This window comes from Oncorhynchus mykiss, chromosome 1, assembly GCF_057628025.1.
Source record: "Oncorhynchus mykiss isolate SJ-2025 chromosome 1, ASM5762802v1, whole genome shotgun sequence".
Lineage (NCBI taxonomy): Eukaryota > Metazoa > Chordata > Actinopteri > Salmoniformes > Salmonidae > Oncorhynchus > Oncorhynchus mykiss.
Window position 1 is genome coordinate 40,354,039 of NC_143022.1, and position 19,719 is coordinate 40,373,757.

The window sequence follows — 19,719 nt, forward strand, 5'->3', positions numbered from 1 at the left end:
TCTGGACGGACCTTAAAACCTCTGACTCCCCATCCCGCATGAGGGAGCGTAATCATCGACTGACACTAATTAGCATAACGCAACGGACATAAATATTAATAGAAAATATTTCTATTCATGAAAATCACAATTGAAATATATTGATACACAGCTTAGCCTTTTGTCAATTACCCTGTCATCTCAGATTTTCAAAATATGCTTTACAGCCAAAGCTAGACAGGCATTTGAGTAAGTTTATCGATAGCCTAGTATATAGTCTTTTGTCCAGCTAGAAGCAGGTAACTTGGTCACGGAAATCAGAAAATCAGCAATCAAATTAAATCGTTTACTTTGATGAGCTTCGGATGTTTTCACTCACGAGACTCCTAGTTAGATAGCCAATGTTCCTTTTTCCAAAAATATTATTTTTGTATGCGAAATAGCTCTGTTTGTTCTTCACGTTTGGCTGAGAAATCGCCCGGAAATTGCAGTCACGACAACGCCAAAATATATTCCAAATTAGCTCCATAATATCGACAGAAACATGGCAAACGTTGTTTATAATCAATCCTCAAGGTATTTTTCAAATATCTATTCGAAAATATATCCACCGGGACAATTAGTTTTTCAGTAGGACCGATTGGAATAATGGCTCCTCTGTATTTTATGCGAGAATCACTCTGGGATCATCAGGTCACCACTTGCGCAATGTAGCCGCTTACGGGTATTCTTCAACATAAATGCGTAAAACTACGTCACAATGCTGTAGACACCTTGGGGAATACGGAGAAAGAGTAATCTGGTTGATACCCCATTCACTGCTCAATAGTGACGCATTGGAATGCAGCGCTTTCAAAACATGAGGCACTTCCGGATTAGATTTTTCTCAGGCTTTCGCCTGCAACATCAGTTATGTTATATTCACAGCCAATATTTTTACAGTTTTGGAAACTTTAGAGGGTTTTCTATCCTAAGCTGTCAATTATATGCATATTCTAGTATCTTGTCCTGGCAAAACATCTTGCTTACTACGGGAACATTATTTTTCCAAAAATGAAAATACTAGTCACAAAAGGTTAAGAACTTGGTCTCCATTCAAAAAGCCAAGAGGTTGAACGCTCGCGAGGCCAGTTGGTTCGATTTCACACTAGCCTATCGCCCAGGATCCAAGAATCAGAAGGCAGACACCCTGTCCCGCCAACACGATGTCTCTAACGAGGAGAGGGACCCCGATCCCATCATCCCCAGCTCCCGAATTGTGGCCCCTGTGATATGGAGTATCGAGACTACAGTCCGACAAGCCCAGACCTGAGTACCTGACCCCGGCAGGGGACCCACTACCAGACTATACATTCCGCGATCAGCCCTAACTTGAGTACTACAATGGACACTCATCTAAATTAACTGGGCATCCAGGGGTTAATCGGACACTGGAGTTATTGAGGCGGAAATTCTGGTGGCCCAACATGATGGAAGATGTGAGATCCTTTGTTGCGGCCTGTTCCATCTGTGCCCAAAGCAAGTCTTCACGTTCGTGTCCATCCCCAGCAGGCCCTGGTCTCATCTGTCTGTAGACTTTATCACAGGGTTACCTCTAAGTCAAGGGCTTACCACTATCCTGGTGGTCATTGATCGGTTCACCAAGGCAGCCCATTTCATCGCCAAGTTGCCTTCAGCAAAGGAGACCGCTGATCTCATGATTATCCATGTCTTTCGACTACACAGACTTCCCCAGGACATTGTCTATGATCGTGGGCCCCAGTTCGTCACTCGGTATTGGAAGGCCTTCTATTCCCTGTTGCTGGCATCGGTGAGTCTATCCTCAAGTTTTCTGTTTTTTTGTCTTATTTCTTGTTTGTTTCACAATAAAAAATATTTAGCATCTTCAAAGTGGTAGGCATGTTGTGTAAATCAAATGATACAAACACCCCAAACATCTATTTTAATTCCAGGTTGGAAGGAAACAAAATAGGAAAAATGCTAAGGGGGTGAATAGTTTCACAAGCCAATGTATCATGACACATCTATGAAAAGCGGAGACTCTCACGAACATGTAACCTTTTGGTTCCAGGTAGAACACACATGTAACATTTTGGTTCCAAGTAGAACCCTTTTAGGTTCCGTGTAGAACCCTTTCTATAGAGGGTTATATATGGAACCCAAAAGTCTTCTACCTGGAAACAGGTAGGGTTCTATCTGGAACCAAAAATGGTTATCCTATGGGGACAGCCACAGAACCCTTTTGGAACCCTTTTTTTTCAAGAGTGTAGTGACATATTGAGTTAAAATATATATATATATTTTTCTCCCAATTTAAATGTCATAATGAAAAGGAAATTATTATCATTATTATCTACTTCAAATACCAAAATATCAACTCGTTATTATAAATAATTCACAGGGAATAGCTGTCCCTCAATTTCATGTAACTGGTGTTATCCCATCATTTAAAAAAAACAACACTATAAACAGAATACAACATCCTTGCCAACTACTTACTGGGTCAAAGGTGCATTGGAGGTGGGGCTGTTTTGAAAAGCACATGGTGAGTCTTCACTCTCTTCATTTGTTAGAAAATTAGTGATTAACTTGGTAATGTCATGGTGTTACTTGTCCTGCTGGTTTTAATTAAATAGTATGTGGAATTGTCACTGGTGTTACTGGTCACTGGTGGTACCGTCACTGGTGTTATAATAGGAAAATTATTACTTATCAAAAACATTTCTTAATATACAGTATCATTAACCTTTTCTGTATTTGACTTTATAGTCAAATTACTTTTTGGAAAGCCTGAATTGTCATATAGGTAACACCAGTGACAAAAAAGCAAAAGCATTTTTTTAAAGCTGTCATTTAATTTGATTTACATTGTTAAAATTATTAACCTCTAGAACAACCCTGCTGTCACAACCTCCATCGTTCACACAGTTGTCACTGACAAGTTGGATTTAAATTTCCCACTGAGCAGGCCATTTCTGTACTTACAGCATTCTTATAAATGATTCAGGTTTTTGCTTGGCGGAATTGTTTTTATATATTGACATTTTGTCAATAAAACTCATGAATGCAACTGTTTATGTTAAATTGTTTTGTGGTCTACTCGTAGCCCTGCTTGTCCTGAAAATGACATGGAAATAAAAATCATACACTTCATTATGAAGTTAAATATAAGGGACAGGATCCTTGGGCCTGATGAGATTAAGAAACGGGCTGAACAATTGTGGATGAGAGGAAACACACAGAGGAGAAAAACATGGACAGTGGGTTGAGAGCAGAGCGAGCTGAAATGTTGAAAAATTCTGTTCAACAAACTATCCTTTGGAGAGTAAAATAATAAAATATAAATAGAGATATAGTTTGATGTGCAACTCACCAAATCTTGTGTAGAGATATGGATTTAAGAAAATTATTTTGTATCTGGAGATGTCTTTCTATAAAAAAAAAGGGCATACTGACCTAACCCTTTTTTGGGTATACTGTTTATGGTTCGGCATACTGACCTAACCAGAACAGTTCCTGAAACTAACAGTGCCCTCTGCCTTATCGTTAACCAGATGATTCTCAGAGGCAGTATGGGCAGAGAGGAAGAGGCAAAGCGAGAGGGATAACTAGGCCCAAAATCTTTCTTCTCCAGCAGGTGGAGGTTTTATTTTATTTCATTCACCAGGTGAGGAGTTATTGTATGGAAGTCAATGAAAGAGTGTATAATTTGGTTAACAAAATTTGTAATGGCTTATTTGCTATTTGTGGCATATTTGATAGAATACAAGTTTCGTAATGATTAGGTTGTTACAAATGTACTAATATAAGTAGGACATGTCACATCCTGGCAACTTTGAGAAAAAAAAGCACTTTATATGTGAGGTTTGCCTGGTCATTACTAGTTACCACAGCCACAAAGTCATAAGCAATCAGTCATATTTATTTATAAAGCCCTTTTTACATCAGCCAATGTCACAAAGTGCTATACAGAAACCCAGCCTAAAACAGCAAGCAATGCAGATGTACCAGCCCCGTCGGGGACCCCGATGTCTTGCTCCCAGACAAACTAAACAACTAATGTGCTCGCTGTGAAGACAATACAGTGCCACCGACATGGTCCCCTAGCAAAACCTGCGGGCTCTCCTTCACCGCAACCAATGTCAGTAAAACATTAAGCGTGTTAACCCTCGCAAGGCTGCCCGACCCAGACGGCATCCCTAGCCGTGTCCTCAGAGCATGCTCAGTCCAATCAATTCAATCAATTCCTATCCCAGTCTGCTGTTCCCACATGCGAGGGCCACCATTGTTCCTGTTCCCAAGAAAGCTAAGGTAACTGAGATAAACGACTATCGCCCCGTAGCACTCACTTCCGTCATCATGAAGTGCTTTGAGAGACTAGTCAAGGATCATATCACCTCCACCCTACCTGATACCCTAGACCCACTCCAATTTGCTTACCACCTCAATTGGTCCACAGACGATGCAATCACAATCAAATCAAAATCAAATCAAAATGATTTATATAGCCCTTCTTACATCAGCTGATATATCAAAGTGCTGTACAGAAATCCAGCCTAAATCCCCAAACAGCAAGCAATGCAGGTGTAGAAGCATGGTGGCTAGGAAAAACTCCCTAGAAAGGCCAGAACCTAGGAAGAAACCTAGAGAGGAACCAGGCTATGTGGGGTGGCCAGTCCTCTTCTGGTTGTGCTGTGTGGAGAATATAACAGAACATGGTCAAGAGGTTCAAATGTTCATAAATTACCAGCATGGTCAAATAATAATAATCACAGTCGAGGGTGCAACAAGTCAGCACCTCAGGAGTAAACGTCAGTTGGCTTTTCATAGCCGATCATTGAGAGTATCTCTACCACTCCTGCTGTCTCTAGAGAGTTGAAAACAGCAGGTCTGGGAAAGGTAGCACATCCGGTGAACAGGTCAGGGTTCCATAGCCACAGGTAGAACAGTTGAAACTGGAGCAGCAGCATGGCCAGATGGACTGGGGACAGCAAGGAGTCATCATACCAGGTAGTGCTGAGGCATGGTCCTAGGGCTCAGGTCCTCCAAGAGAGAGAGAGAAAGAAAGAATTAAAGAGAGCATACTTAAATTCACACAGGACGCCGGATAAGACAGGAGAAATACTCCAGACATAACAGACTGACCCTAGCCCCCGACACAAACTACTGCAGCATAAATACTGGAGGCTGAGACAGGAGGGATCGGAAGACACTGTGGCCACATCCGATGACACCCCCGGACAGGGCCAAGACCCTGGGTCTCGACCCCGCCCTGTGTAACCCATCTGGACAAGAGGAATACCTATGTGAGAATGCTGTTCATCGACTACAGCTCGGCATTCAACACCATAGTACCCTCCAAGCTCGTCATCAAGCTCGAGACCCTGGGTCTCAACCCCGCCCTGTGCAACTGGGTACTGGACTTCCTGACGGGCCGCCCCCAGGTGGTGAGGGTAGGCAACAACATCTCCTCCCCGCTGATCCTCAACACTGGGGCCCCACAAGGGTGCGTTCTGAGCCCTCTCCTGTACTCCCTGTTCACCCACGACTGCGTGGCCACGCACTCCTCCAACTCAATCATTAAGTTTGCGGACGACAGAACAGTGGTAGGCTTGATTACCAACAACGACGAGACTGCCTACAGGGAGGAGGTGAGGGCCCTCGGAGTGTGGTGTCAGGAAAATAACCTCACACTCAACGTCAACAAAACTAAGGAGATGATTGTGGACTTCAGGAAACAGCAGAGGGAACACCCCCCTATCCACATCGATGGAACAGTAGTGGAGAGGGTAGCAAGTTTTAAGTTCCTTGGCATACACATCACAGACAAACTGAATTGGTCCACTCACACAGACAGCATTGTGAAGAAGGCGCAGCAGCGCCTCTTCAACCTCAGGAGGCTGAAGAAATTCGGCTTGACACCAAAAGCACTCACAAACTTCTACAGATGCACAATCGAGAGCATCCTGGCTGGCTGTATCACCGCCTGGTACGGCAACTGCTCTGCCCTCAACCGTAAGGCTCTCCAGAGGGTAGTGAGGTCTGCACAACGCATCACCGGGGGCAAACTACCTGCCCTCCAGGACACCTATACCACCCGATGTCACAGGAAGGCCATAAAGATCATCAAGGACAACAACCACCCGAGCCACTGCCTGTTCACCCCGCTATCATCCAGAAGGCGAGGTCAGTACAGGTGCATCAAAGCTGGGACCGAGAGACTGAAAAACAGCTTCTATCTCAAGGCCATCAGACTGTTAAACAGCCACCACTAACATTGAGTGGCTGCTGCCAACACACTGACACTGACTCCAGCCACTTTAATAATGGGAATTGATGGGAAATGATGTAAATATATCACTAGCCACTTTAAACAATGCTACCTTATATAATGTTACTTACCCTACATTATTCATCTCATATGCATATGTATATACTGTACTCTATATCATCGACTGTATCCTTATGTAATACATGTATCACTAGCCACTTTAACTATGCCACTTTGTTTACATACTCATCTCATATGTATATACTGTACTCGATACCATCTACTGTATCTTGCCTATGCTGCTCTGTACCATCACTCATTCATATATCCTTATGTACATATTCTTTATCCCCTTACACTGTGTACAAGACAGTAGTTTTGGAATTGTTAACCTCTCAGATCTCCCAAACCCGGATCCGGTATCGTGACTACAGCCTCAAGCTCATTACCATAACGCAACGTTAACTATTCATGAAAATCGCAAATGAAATGAAATAAATATGCCATCTCTCAAGCTTAGCCTTTTGTAAACAACACTGTCATCTCAGATTTTCAAAATATGCTTCTCAACCATAGGAAAACAATAATCTGTGTAAAAGTAGCTAGCTAGCGTAGCATTTAGCGTTAGCATTAGCGTTAGCATCCAGCACGCAACATTTCAACAAAAACATAAAAGCCTTCAAATAAAATAATTTACCTTTGAAGAACTTCTGATGTTTTCAATGAGGATACTCTCAGTTAGATAGCAGATGCTCAGTTTTTCCAAAAAGATTCTTTGTGTATTAGAAATAGCTCCGTTTTATACATCACATTTGGCTACCAAAAAAAAACGAAAATTCAGTCCTCAAAACGTGAACTTTTTTCCAAATTAACTCCATACTATCGACTGAAAACATGGCAAACGTTGTTTAGAATCAATCATCAAGGTGTTTTTCACATATCTCTTCATTGATATATCATTTTTGGACGCATGGTTTCTCCCCTATATCAAATGGAAAAGTACAAGCAGCTGGCAATTGCGCACCGAATTCCACGCAGGACACCAGGCGGACACTTGGAAAATGTAGTCTCTTATGGTCAATCTTCCAATGATATGCCTACAAATACGTCACAATGCTGCTAAGACCTTGGGGGAACGACAGAAAGTGTAGGCTCATTCCTTGCGCAATCACAGCCATATAAGGAGACAATGGAAAACAGAGCTTCAGAAATTCTGCTAATTTCCTGGTTGACGCATCATCTTGGTTTCGCCTGTAGAATGAGTTCTGGGGCACTTACATACAATATCTTTGCAGATTCTGAAACTTCAGAGTGTTTTCTTTCAAAAACTGTCAAGAATGCATAGTCGAGCATCTTTTCGTGACAAAATATCGCGCTTAAAACGGGAACGTTTTTTATCCAAAAATGAAATAGCGCCCATAGAGATCTAACAGGTTAATTAGATTACTTGTTATTACTGCATTGTTGGAACTAGAAGCACAAGCATTTCGCTACACTCGCATTAACATCTGCTAACCATGTGTATGTGACAAATAAAATTGGATTTGATTTGATTTGCAACTGGGTCCTGGACCTTCTGACGGGATGGTAAGGTAAGGTGGTAAGGGTAGGAAACAAAATCCCCACCCCACTGATCTTCAAAACTGGGGCCCCACAAGGGTGTGTTCTCAGCCCTCTCCTGTACTCCCTGTTCACCCATGACTGCGTGGCCATGCACGCCTCCAACTCAATCATCAAGTTTACAGACGACACTACAGTGGTAGGCTTGATTACCAACCAATGACGAGACGGCCTACAGGGAGGAGGTGAGGGCCCTCGGAGTGTGGTGTCAGGAAAATTACCTCACACTCAACGTCAACAAAACAAAGGAGATGATCGTGGACTTCAGGAAACAGCAGAGGGGACATCGACGGGACAGTAGTGGACAAGGTGGAAAGTTTTAAGTTCCTCAGTGTACACATCACAGACAAACTGAAAGGGTCCACTCACACAGACAGCATTGTGAAGAAGGCGCAGCAGCGCCTCTTCAACCTCAGGAGGCTGAAGAAATTTGGCTTGTCACCAAAAACACTCAGACTTTTACAGATGCACAATCGAGAGCATCCTGTCGGGCTTTATCACCGCCTGGTATTGCAACTGCTCTGCCCACAATCGTAAGGCTCTCCGGATGGTACTGAGGTCTGCACAACGCATCACCGGGGGCAAACTACCTGCCCTCCAGGACACCTACACCACCCGATGTCACAGGAAGGCCAAAAAGATCATCAAGGATAACAACCACCCGAGCCACTGCCTGTTCACCCTGCCATCATCCAGAGTTAGAGACAGCAGGTTAGCAGGTCATTAGACAGCAGGTCATTAAGAGTTAGGGTCAACAGGTGCGGTAGAGAGAGAGAGTGTTGAAAACAGCAGGTCCGGGACAAGGTCGAATGTCCGGTGAACAGGTCAGGGTTCCATATCCGCAGACAGAACAGCTGAAACTGGAGCAGCAGCATGACCAGGTGGACTGGGGACAGCAGGGAGTCCTCAGACCAGGTAGTCCTGAGGCATGGTCCTAAACCTTGCCTATTTTAAAAATGTTTCTTCTTAAAATCAGATTTTAAACCTAGCCCTTAACCACACTTTTAACCTTATGCCTAACCTGAAAGACAAAAGAAAAAAAAATGAATTCATACATTTTTACAATACAGCCAATTTTGACTTTGTGGCTGAAAACCATTGTGCCTGTTATTCACAAGTGTATCTGCCCTTTCAATATCGGAAAATGGTTCCACCTGATCTTGCCTTCTCCTGACTGCCTTCCATTTCTGAAGACATTTGTTTTCATTGTTAGAGCGGCCACTAGAGTATCTGGTCAATATAATGAATAATCACTGGTGTGGGTCCATCTGGCTGTAGAGGTGAAAGGTCAACATCTATCTGTGACTGGGGGTCAAAGGTCACCCTGTCCAGACTGTCTGTGTGACTCACATTTCCTGTTTGTGTCAACACAGTCTGTGCAAGCCGCAGTAACTGCAACACACCCTCTGTGGAGATATACCAATCAATCCCCGTCTATGGTCCTGATTCAAAATTTAAAGAATGGAATTATTTACTATTAGAGAATGACTGTAATTCAATTACAATCTGTAATATATTGTATACAGGCCAATGGAATATGGATCACATATCTAACCTCTAACGTTTGGTTTGTATTAATTTGCTGAATCACTCATCTTCTATCAACATTTCATTGAGTTCCAATGTTAGCTTGCAAGCTTGCTAGGTCAAACAATGTCAGTGACTGAGATTTAAGAGTGCACTAACATCCTGGATTTTCTAGTTATTTCTAAATTGTGAACAATTGTTTTTTTATTACATTATCATTTTTATTTACTAATACATACAAGTCAAATTGCATTCAGTGTGTGGTTGTATTTTTATAGTCACAAATTAATTTTTGTTCCATGGGAGAACATTCTAGAAACAGTAATCTAAGCTTTAAATATCTATTAGTAATATCCCTCTTTCATTTTCCCCTATGGAGTCATTATCATACAAGTTAATTTACTGACATTCCCATAATTCCAATGCTTATTCACCCGAGCCATTGATAAGAGTGTTACTTAAAATACTGGGAAGCTTAAATTCCTGAAACACCATATTCTCTGTATCTCTATATGCAATATAAAAGCTTCCTTTAACTACAATTGCTGATGTTAACTGTGCATTCTCTTATCTAAATTAAGTGGGGAAACAGGTGCATGTGTATGATGTACAATAACCTATAGAAAACATCAGTAAGGGAAACACAGACAATGGCTTTTTTCTTCTTGAATACAACTCTCTCTCTCTCTCTCCCCCGACCTTTCCTTGACCTACACTCAAAATGAGGTTCAAACATTTACATTTTAGTCATTTAGCAGAATCCCAGACATTCTTTAACAGGCTCAGTTTAGCAGCACATCCATGTCAAGGTCAAGGACATTCATGGAGGAACTGTTTGACTACTGAGGGAGCAGTCCCAGCAGGCGGTAGGAACAGAGATACTGGTTAGTGAGATGAGAAGGGGGAACATGAGAGACAGGATGAGTTTGTTTTGCAGCCCGAGGAATGCTCAAGATGCCTGGAATCTGAACGCCTCTCACTGAAAGCAAATTAAAACACTTGCATAAATCACAACAATCTGGACCTTGTCACATCACCACAGGCCAGAGAGAGAGAGAGAGTGAAACAAATCTAATAATGCATTACATTTGTTTCCTCCTCTTGCTATAAACACAGGATGGCCATTGGGAGAACTGTTATCGTTTTTATTTGAAGGAGAAGAAGTGGAAGGGATGGGAAAAACTTAGGCAGAAATAATTACAAGTGCCCTTATCATCCCCTGTTTTTTGAGGTGCACATGAGAGGCAGCATTAAATGTTATTGCATTTATTGGTCTGGCTTTGTCTATTTGCTTTCAGTGGTTTCAATGTGTCTGTAGAAGACAGACTTTAGGGACCTCATTTATCAACCTTCTATGAATTTCTTATTAATAACTTCTGCCGTACGTAGAGATTCTAGGATTTGTGTATGCAAAAAATTATTAGGATTTTCAAACTGTCGCACGCAACATATAAGCAAGCAGAGTGTGAATTACGGCGGCCCAGGGGGTTCTCAGACCCCAGAAGGAGACATGGGTCCTGTAAATGCAAAAAGGTCAAACTTTGGGGAGGTTTCAAAATATTGCTAAGGTAACCATTCTCCTATTTGTTTAAAATGCAATTTGTAGTGCTACAGTGGTAAATATGAAAATAAAAGCTTATTCCAAATTAAACGAACACCCCCCAATATCCTTGTGGCTGCAGTCCCATATCCCAGACCCTTTTCAGGTGTCTCAAATTTCTTTCTACAAAAGATGTCCTTTTGTCAGCAAGAAACCAATTAATTCAAGAGTGTAGTAGACTCATCCAATGTCATGACACTTTTCGGTATTTTGTAACAGATGTCGCTTTCATTCATCAAATGGCACTAGTGCACTGTTTGGATGCTGGAATTATTTTGGAGTGAAAGAACATGTGCAGGAAGCCTACTTTTTGAAGTGATTTGTTTGAGGAAACGTTCAGGAAACAAATGAACACAGTAAACAATTCAAGCTTCTGCAAAACAGAAAACACACCTCTTTTAACAGGGAGACTTTGGCATTTTTCCTATTTCGTTGCCTTACAACCTGGAATTAAAATACATTTTTGGGGGGTTTATTTCATTTGATTGAAATGACACCGAAAAAACAAAATACAAAAACGAACATACACCATACACAAGCACCTACAAGGTCCCACAAACTAAAGGTGGAGAAAAGGCTGCCTAAGTATGATCCCCAATCAGAGACAACAATAGACAGCTGCCTCTGATTGGGAACCATGCCCGGCCAAAAAAGAAATAGAAAAACTAGAATGCCCACCCAAATCACACCCCAACCTAACCAAATAGAGAAATAAAAAGGCTCTCTAAGGTCAGGGCGTGACAGAAACAAGAAACAAGTTTTTTTAAAAACAGAACTTGAGTGTGCATACCTATACCCTCCCCAAGTCAATACTTTGTAGAGACACCTTTTGCAGGGATTACAGCTGCAAGTCTCTTGGGGTATGTCGCTAAAGCTTGGCACATCTAGCCACTGGGATTTTTGCCCATTCTTCAAGGCAAAACTGCTCCAGCTCCTTTTAAGTTGGATGGGTTCCACTGATGTACAGCAATCTTTAAATCATACCACAGATTCTCAATTGTATTGAGGTTTGGGCTTTGACTAGGCCATTCCAAGACATTTCAATGTATCCCCTTAAACCACTCGAGTGTTGCTTTAGTAGTATGCTTTGGTTCATCGTCCTGCTGGAAGGTGAACCTCTGGTCCAGTCCCAAATCTCTGGAAGACCGAAACAAGTTTCCCTCAAGAATTTCCCTGTATTTAGCACCATCCATCATTGCTTCAATTCTAACCAGTATCCCAGTCCCTGCCGATGAAAAACATCCCCACAGCATGATGCTACCGCTTCACTGTGGGGATGTTGTTCTCGGGGTAATGAGAGACGTTTTTCTGAGAAGAACCGGGTCTGGGTTCCCACTTGTCTCAGAAACACTGCTTTAGCTCAGGATAATGGTTGGTATCAGCTGATGCAGAAGAAAAATACTAGTTCAGGTACAACCCAGAAGTTTGTTTCTCAAACAGAACATTTTTAAAAGTGGTTGGAAGTCCAAAACACGACAGCGTCACGATAGGACTGTAGAAACCACAACACCTGCAAAAAACAATCCAATCAACTACTAATAATAACATAATACATTTATCCATAACCTCTTATATGAATATTTCATTTTCAATTTGATTCTCCCATGTCCTGACCATTCATGATTGTGACTCTCTTCTCAAGGGTACTCATCAAGTGCATAGCTAAAACCTATGATTCACACTTCCTGCTGATTTAACTATTGACAGTCAGCACTGAGACTGCACTGGTGGAAGATATCAATGACCTCATTGCCACTGACTCTTGCCACTTCAATAATCTCATCCTCCTCAACCTCTCTGCTGCATTTGACAGAAGGTTATGTGCTTGGACCCCTGCTGTTCATCATCTACATGCTTCCCCTGGGCCAGATCAGCCGTCGTCATGGTCTCAACTTACACTACTCTGCGCATGACACCCAGATTTGCATCCACACCAAACCCACTTCTCACCTCCCTCCCCTGTCTAAGATCAACGTTCTCCAGGACATAAACAATTGGATAACATCAAATCTCCTCAAACTAAACAGTGACAAAACAGAGGTCATGTTGGTGGCTCCCAAGGCTCTGCTAAAAAAAAGTGCATGACCTTGTGAGGTCTTTTGATGGCTGCTCCATCTTCCCATCATCCGAGGTCAGAAACCTGGACCTCACTCTCTCCTTTGAATCCCACATCAAATCCATCACCGAATCTGCCGCAAATAAGAGGAGTTCCCCTAAATGCAGCAAAGGTCTGTGTAGAGGGGGATCTCTAATTTAACCATTCTCCTATTTGGGAAGTCCAGTGGAAAAAATGGAGACACCCGAATGTCACAGTATAATTTGCATCCTGGAGAGAGCTGACACCTGGTCCTCCTCACCGCCCTCCTCCTGCTGAGCCCACAACCACACACTGGCCACGGAGAGTCCATGGAGAGTCCAGGACAGATTCTTATTCCCCTAAGCCTCCCGCTGGGATCCCTGCCTCACTTCCAGCCTGTAGCTCAGGCCTGGAGAACCAGCTAATGAGTGTTTATACACTCAGCACAGAGCTGAGGAGGACCAGTCAGGACACACATGGCCGACCAAACAACATGGGCAGACCAGATCAGAGGATGAACAGCGGGTGTGAATCGGCACAGTAGTGCAGGTTATCTAATGATGTTGTGTTGACATGATACAAGACCAGGATTATATGGGTGTAACCTGGATGAGGTATCATAATAGTGCATTTAACGCAGAGATGCACTGAAAAAAACAACCCTTATAAAAAAAGATTTGCAGTCAGAGTGCAGTACACTGTAGTATAACAGTAGTTAGAGTGCAGTATAACTGCAGTATGCTGCAAATACTGCTTCCAAAATAACACTTTTTTCTACTGCAGTAATTTTCAGTGTAACTGCAGTTACAGGGCAGGATAATTGCCAGTTCAGTTATTCTGAAATTAATGTGTCCAAAATACCACAGTCGACTGTAGTTAGTGCATTTTTACTGTGTGGGCCTTAATACACAATTTTGTTTACATATTATTCTAGCCTACATATGCAAATTACCTTGTTCCAAGACATCTGCCAAGAAATGTGTTTTGATCATCTTCTTGAAATAAAATGTCTCTTTTTTATCTTCAGATGAGCATGTGTTCTGATGCCAGAGTGAGCTGATAAGATCTGGCACTCTTGTCAACAAAAACATTAACAGTACTATGTTTGTCGACCCGAGACCAACCACAAACACTCTTATGGCAAACCTCCATAACTTAAAGCTTGTTTGGGGTGTGTAAGCTTGGCTGAGTTAGCTGATTCAGGCTCTGGTTGTCTTCCACCTCTGGGGCTAGCTAGCTAGTATTCAGGCATGGCCAGACATGACCTCCTCAGCTGGCCCACTGGGCATTGAGCCCCCTCCACGAAGTGGAGCAATGGAACATACTTATAATGTCATCAGTACACTGAACCCCAGATGTGACTAGCTCTACAAGACCTGTTCGGCCTACCAGCCACAGAGGACCATGAGCTTCCGCCATCCCCATGTCAAAGCCCCACACAGGGAGCAGTTATGTGTTTTGATCAGAGCTTGGGTGATATGCACATCCAACATTTCTAAATGTATTTTGGGCCGAAAAAAGACAAAAACAGAAAAATTATACTCCCAACTACTTTATTGTTGCACCACAATAATAAGCATGTTGGCTGTCTTCGACTGGATATTTATGCATTTGTTCTCCACATAGAAAGATTAAAGATCATCATTGATGGGAGATTTATACATTGTTCAATTGAATGATGAGTCAGTTATGGTGATATGTCATAGTAGGTACGTTAATACAATACCCATTGTAACAATGGCACCCATTGTATATGTTGTACCCTCTTCCAACTAAGGCATTAACTGGAACAGTGGTTCTCAACTGGTTTTGCCTGGGGACCCAAATTTGACAATGACAATTGAGTCGAGACCAAATATTATATACTGTTGATGATTCCATTTTGTAATGTTGTATTGCAGCTGCCTTCTTGGGCAGGCTTCACTTACAAAATAGACTCTATGGTGTGGTATTAAATTAAGTCATTACACAGCCAAATTAACTGAGAAAATTGTTATTAGAAATTCAAGAGAATTAGCCTTTTTAATTAGGAGACCAGTTCAAGACTGTGGTGCAATACATTATCAGGCATAACATCAAAACCAGTCCAATAATGTTAATGAACAGTAACACATACAGTACCAGTTTTTAAAATAGAAAAAACTGTCATTAGGAATTCTTACTCATCAATTACCATGTCAATATTTTCACAACCTTAAAGTTTTTTTAAAGGTGTAAGTTTTTAACCAGTTCAATAAAATGTAATATGAATGTCAGTATTAATTAAAAATAATAATTAAGATAGTGAACAATAACTCAATAACCTGTTTAATTATTGTGTGTGCTATCAGTGGGAAAGCTGGGGGTGTTTCTTCAGTTTGATAAGTTTATTGAAGTTTGGGGTGATGGTTGACAGGGCAACTCGGAGGTCATGCTGGCTGTCCAGTTTGTTTCTGCTTTTAGTTTTCAGCACGGCCATAGCAGAGAAGCCACTTTCACACAGTTAGGTAGTGCTGAACGGTAGCATGATTCTGATTGCATGACAGGATATTCTCCTACTACGCTGCACCAGAACTGTGGCAGTGTCATTTCCGGGAAGCGCGTGCTCTGTCCGTGATCAAATGCCAGCTTCGCCAGCTGGTCCTCTTCGTTGACTTAACTTTTTTTTCAGTGTGTCGCCGAGCGCTTTGTTGATCAGATTCTGATTCGCGAAATCAGCATTGGGAAACATTTCAATAATCCCATTAGAAACATAATTTTCCCAAATGGTAAGGCATCTACTTTGTCCCTCTGTTCAAATCGATTGTGCCACCTCCCTTGCATTGACACATTGAGCGAATTCAGATTATCAAAAATATCTGCCAGGTAGGCAGCCTGTGCGAGCCATTCCTCACAATCGAAATGTTCGGCCAGAGGTGACTTGTTTTCCAGAAGAAACACAGCAATCTCAGCTTGAAGCTCATAAAAGTGACCAAGACTTTACCCCTGGAAACCCAGCGGACTTCTGTATGATAAAGCACCTGCTGGTGCTCGCTCGCCATATCCCTGCAGAAGGCTTGGAAACACCTGCCTATTGTGGAACTCTTTTTGATATAGTTGACACAATTGATCACATCCTGGAGAGTGGCGTGGAGCTCAGGCACCATGTCCTTCGCTGCCAATGCCTCCCTGTGTAGAAAGCAGTGGTTCCACGTCGCATTTGGTGCTCTCTCCAGGATCCGCTTTACTACCTTGGTGAGCCCCTGCAGTGGTGGTGGGCAAATCCGCACTAACAAGGAACTGCTCCTCAAAGTTATTATCCCACACGTGTCTGACATAGACCATTAGAATTGCATGGTTAGCCACATCTGCGGATTCATCAACCTACAGTGCGTAATGGCAATTTTCACTGATGCGCTCTGATGTCTGGCGCATTATGTCTCCTAGTTTGAAGTTTGTTGGCAGCTGACTCTCCCAGAAGAAGAAGATGGGGGGGGGGGGGGGGGGGGAATGTTATTATATTGGTCAGTGAGTGTGTGCAACCCAAAAACCCTCCAAGTCCGAGCATAGCTAGCCATTTCACCACTGCCGACGCGCTGCATGTATAAAGTCAGCAACAATAAGAGATGAGGCCTTTGGTGTGGCGGTTACCTTTAAAATAATTTTTTATTTAATTGTTTTAATTCTTGCACAAGTCCCACGACCCCTTAAAATCCTGACCCCACCCCCCAGTTGAGAATCACTGAACTAGAACACAACGTGATTCATACACTGTTTCTTTTTTCAATGTTTCTGCTCGACGCCAAGTCAAAGACTGGCTTGTCTCCTCATGGTGATCATGAATAATCCCGCTTGACGTACAGTGCATTCAGAAAGTATCCAGACCCCTTAACTTTTTACACATGTTGTTACATTACAGCTTTATTCTAAAAGGGATTCAATTTTTAAAAATCCTAATCAACCTACACACAATAACCATAATGACTAAGCGACAGCAGGTTAAGACAGTTTTGCAAATGTATTAAAAATAAAAAACAGAAATTCCTTATTTACATAAGTATTCCGACGCTTTGCTATGAAACTTGAAATTGAGCTCAGGTACATCCTGTTTCCATTGATCATCCTTGAGATGTTGCTACAACTTGATTGGAGTCCACCTGTGGTAAGTTCAACTGATTTGACATGATTTGGAAAGGCACACACAGACCATGAGAAACAAGATTCTCTGGTCTGATGAAACCATGCGTCACATCTGGAGGAAACCTGGAACCATCCCTATGGTGAAGCATGGTGGTGGCAGCACCATGCTGTGGGGATGTTTTTCAGCAGTATGGACTGGGAGTCTAGTAAGGAACAAGGGAAAGATGAACAGAGCAAAGTAGAGATCCTTGATGAAATCCTGCTCCTGAGCGCTCAGGACCTCAGACTGGTGGCTAGGGTTCACCTTCCAACACACAGCCAAGACCATGCAGGAGTGGCTTCAGGACATGTCTCTGAATGTCCTTGAGTGGCCCAGCCAGTGCCTGGACTTGAACCTGATCGAACATCTCTGGAGAGACCTAAAAATATCTGTTCAGGAACGCACCCCATCCAACCTGACAGAGCTTGAAAGGTCCTGCAGAGAAGAATGGGAGAAACACCCCAAATACGGATGTGCCGAGCTTGTAACTTCATACCCAAGAAGACTCAAGGCTGTAATCACTGCCAACGTTTCTAGTAAAGGCTCTGAATACTTATGAATATAATATATTTCAGTTTTAGTTTTTCTATATTTGCAAAAAAATGTATAAAAAATGTATTTTGTCATTATGGGGTATTGTGTGTAGATTGATGAGGGGGAAAAACTGTTTAAACCATTTTAGAATAAGCCTGTAACAAAATGTGGAAAAAGTCAAAGGGTCTGAATACTCTCCGAATGCACTTTATTCTTGAGCTTCGGATGCGCTAGCTCCGTCTGGGGCATGGATGCTAATCTGGAATTTAGAGAAGGTCAAATATCAACAAGTTCTCCGCTGGCTGTTCCATTTTCTCATTAGGCAAAAATATGGCATATAGCAGGGACAGGGAGAGGAGGGGGCACAGGATATAAGTTACTCCTCACAAACAAACACATATCCTTGACTTGAAAAATGCCATCACAATTAGACACGGTAGTTTAAAGAAGTGCCAAAATAAAAGGGAAGATGAGGCAGCGCTACAAAGCTGATCCGCTAGAACTCCAAGAGAATAAAGCCTTTCATTTTGCTCATTGTGAGCATTTTATTTTTAAGGGAAACTGAAATCGGCTTAGAGGTTTCACAGAAACATTGCTTGGTTGGAGCAAGCCGGAGCAGGGGATGAAAAAATATAAGTAAAAGTTATTGCCGTGGCAAAAAAGGACACCAGAGATTGAGGTCAGAGAAGAGAAAAAAACTATTCCGTACACACCAGAAATTACACCAATTAATCAGCAGTTAATGTGAATTACATAATTTATACATCTGATCTATTGGATTTCATGAAGCCTGTTTTATAAATGATGGAATGCACTCAGATCTGACTTCCAATGCTCTATGGAGAAAGGGAATGACCCTACTACCTACAGTGCATACTGTAAGTATTCAGTATTCTTCACTTTTTCCACATTTTGTTGTGTTACAGCCTTATTCTAAAATTGATTAAATTGTTTGATGAAAAAAACTACACACAATACCCCATAATGACAAAGCAAAAACTAGATTTTAGCAAATGTATTAAAACAAACAACTGAAATATTACATCTACATAAGTATTCAGACCCTTTACTCAGTACTTTCTTGACGCAACTTTGGCAACGATTACAGCCTTGAGTCTTCTTGGGTATGACACGACAAGCTTGGCACACCTGTATTTGGGGAATTTCTCCCATTCTTCGCTGCAGTTCCTCTCAAGCTCTGTCAGGTTAGATGAGGAGTTTTGCTGCACAGCTATTTTCAGGTCTCTCCAGAGATGTTTGATCGGGCTCTGACTGGGCCAATCAAGGACATTCAGAGGCTTGTCCCAAAGCCACTCCTGCGTTGTCTTGGCTGTGTGCTTAGGTTTGTTGTCCTGTTGGAAGATAAGCCTTCACCCCAATCTGAGGTCCTAAGCACTCTGGAGCAAGTTTTCATCAAGGATCGCTCTGGACTTTTTCTCAGTTCAACTTTGCCTCAATCGTGACTAGTCTCTAAGTCAATGCCGCTGAAAAGCATCCCCACAGCATGATGCTGCCACCACTATGCTTCACGGTTGGTTGGTGCGGATGGTGCCAGGTTTCCTCCAGATGTGATGGTTGGCATTCAGGCCAAAGAGTTCAATCTTGATTCCATCAGACCATATATTGTTGTTTCTCATGGTCTGAGAGTCTTTAGGTGCCTTTTGACAAATTCCAAGCGGGCTGTCATGTGCCTTTACCTGAGGAATGGCTTCCCTCTGGCCACTCTACCATGAAGGCCTGATTGGTGGCATGCTGCAGAGATGGTTGTCCTTCTGGAAGGTTCTCCCATCTCCACAGAGGAACTCTAGATCTCTGTCAGAGTGACCATCGGGTTCTTGACCACCTCCCTGACCAATGCCCTTCTCCCCCTATTGATCAATTTAGCCAGGCGGCCAGCTCTAGAAAGAGTGTTTGTGGTTCCAAACTTCTTCCATTTAAGAATGATGGAGGCCACTGCGTTCTTGGGAACCTTC

At 42.4% G+C, this 19,719-nt stretch overlaps 1 long non-coding RNA gene across 1 annotated transcript in view; it reads right to left on the reverse strand.

Moving 5' to 3' along the window:
- Positions 1 to 3,880: 3,880 nt before the first annotated feature.
- Positions 3,881 to 19,719, reverse strand: part of LOC149985501 (uncharacterized) — a 44,015-nt gene continuing 28,176 nt past the window's right edge. The window contains exon 2 of the long non-coding RNA XR_016482464.1: positions 3,881 to 5,022. This is a non-coding gene — a long non-coding RNA (uncharacterized LOC149985501). The remainder of the gene's footprint in view (positions 5,023 to 19,719) is intronic.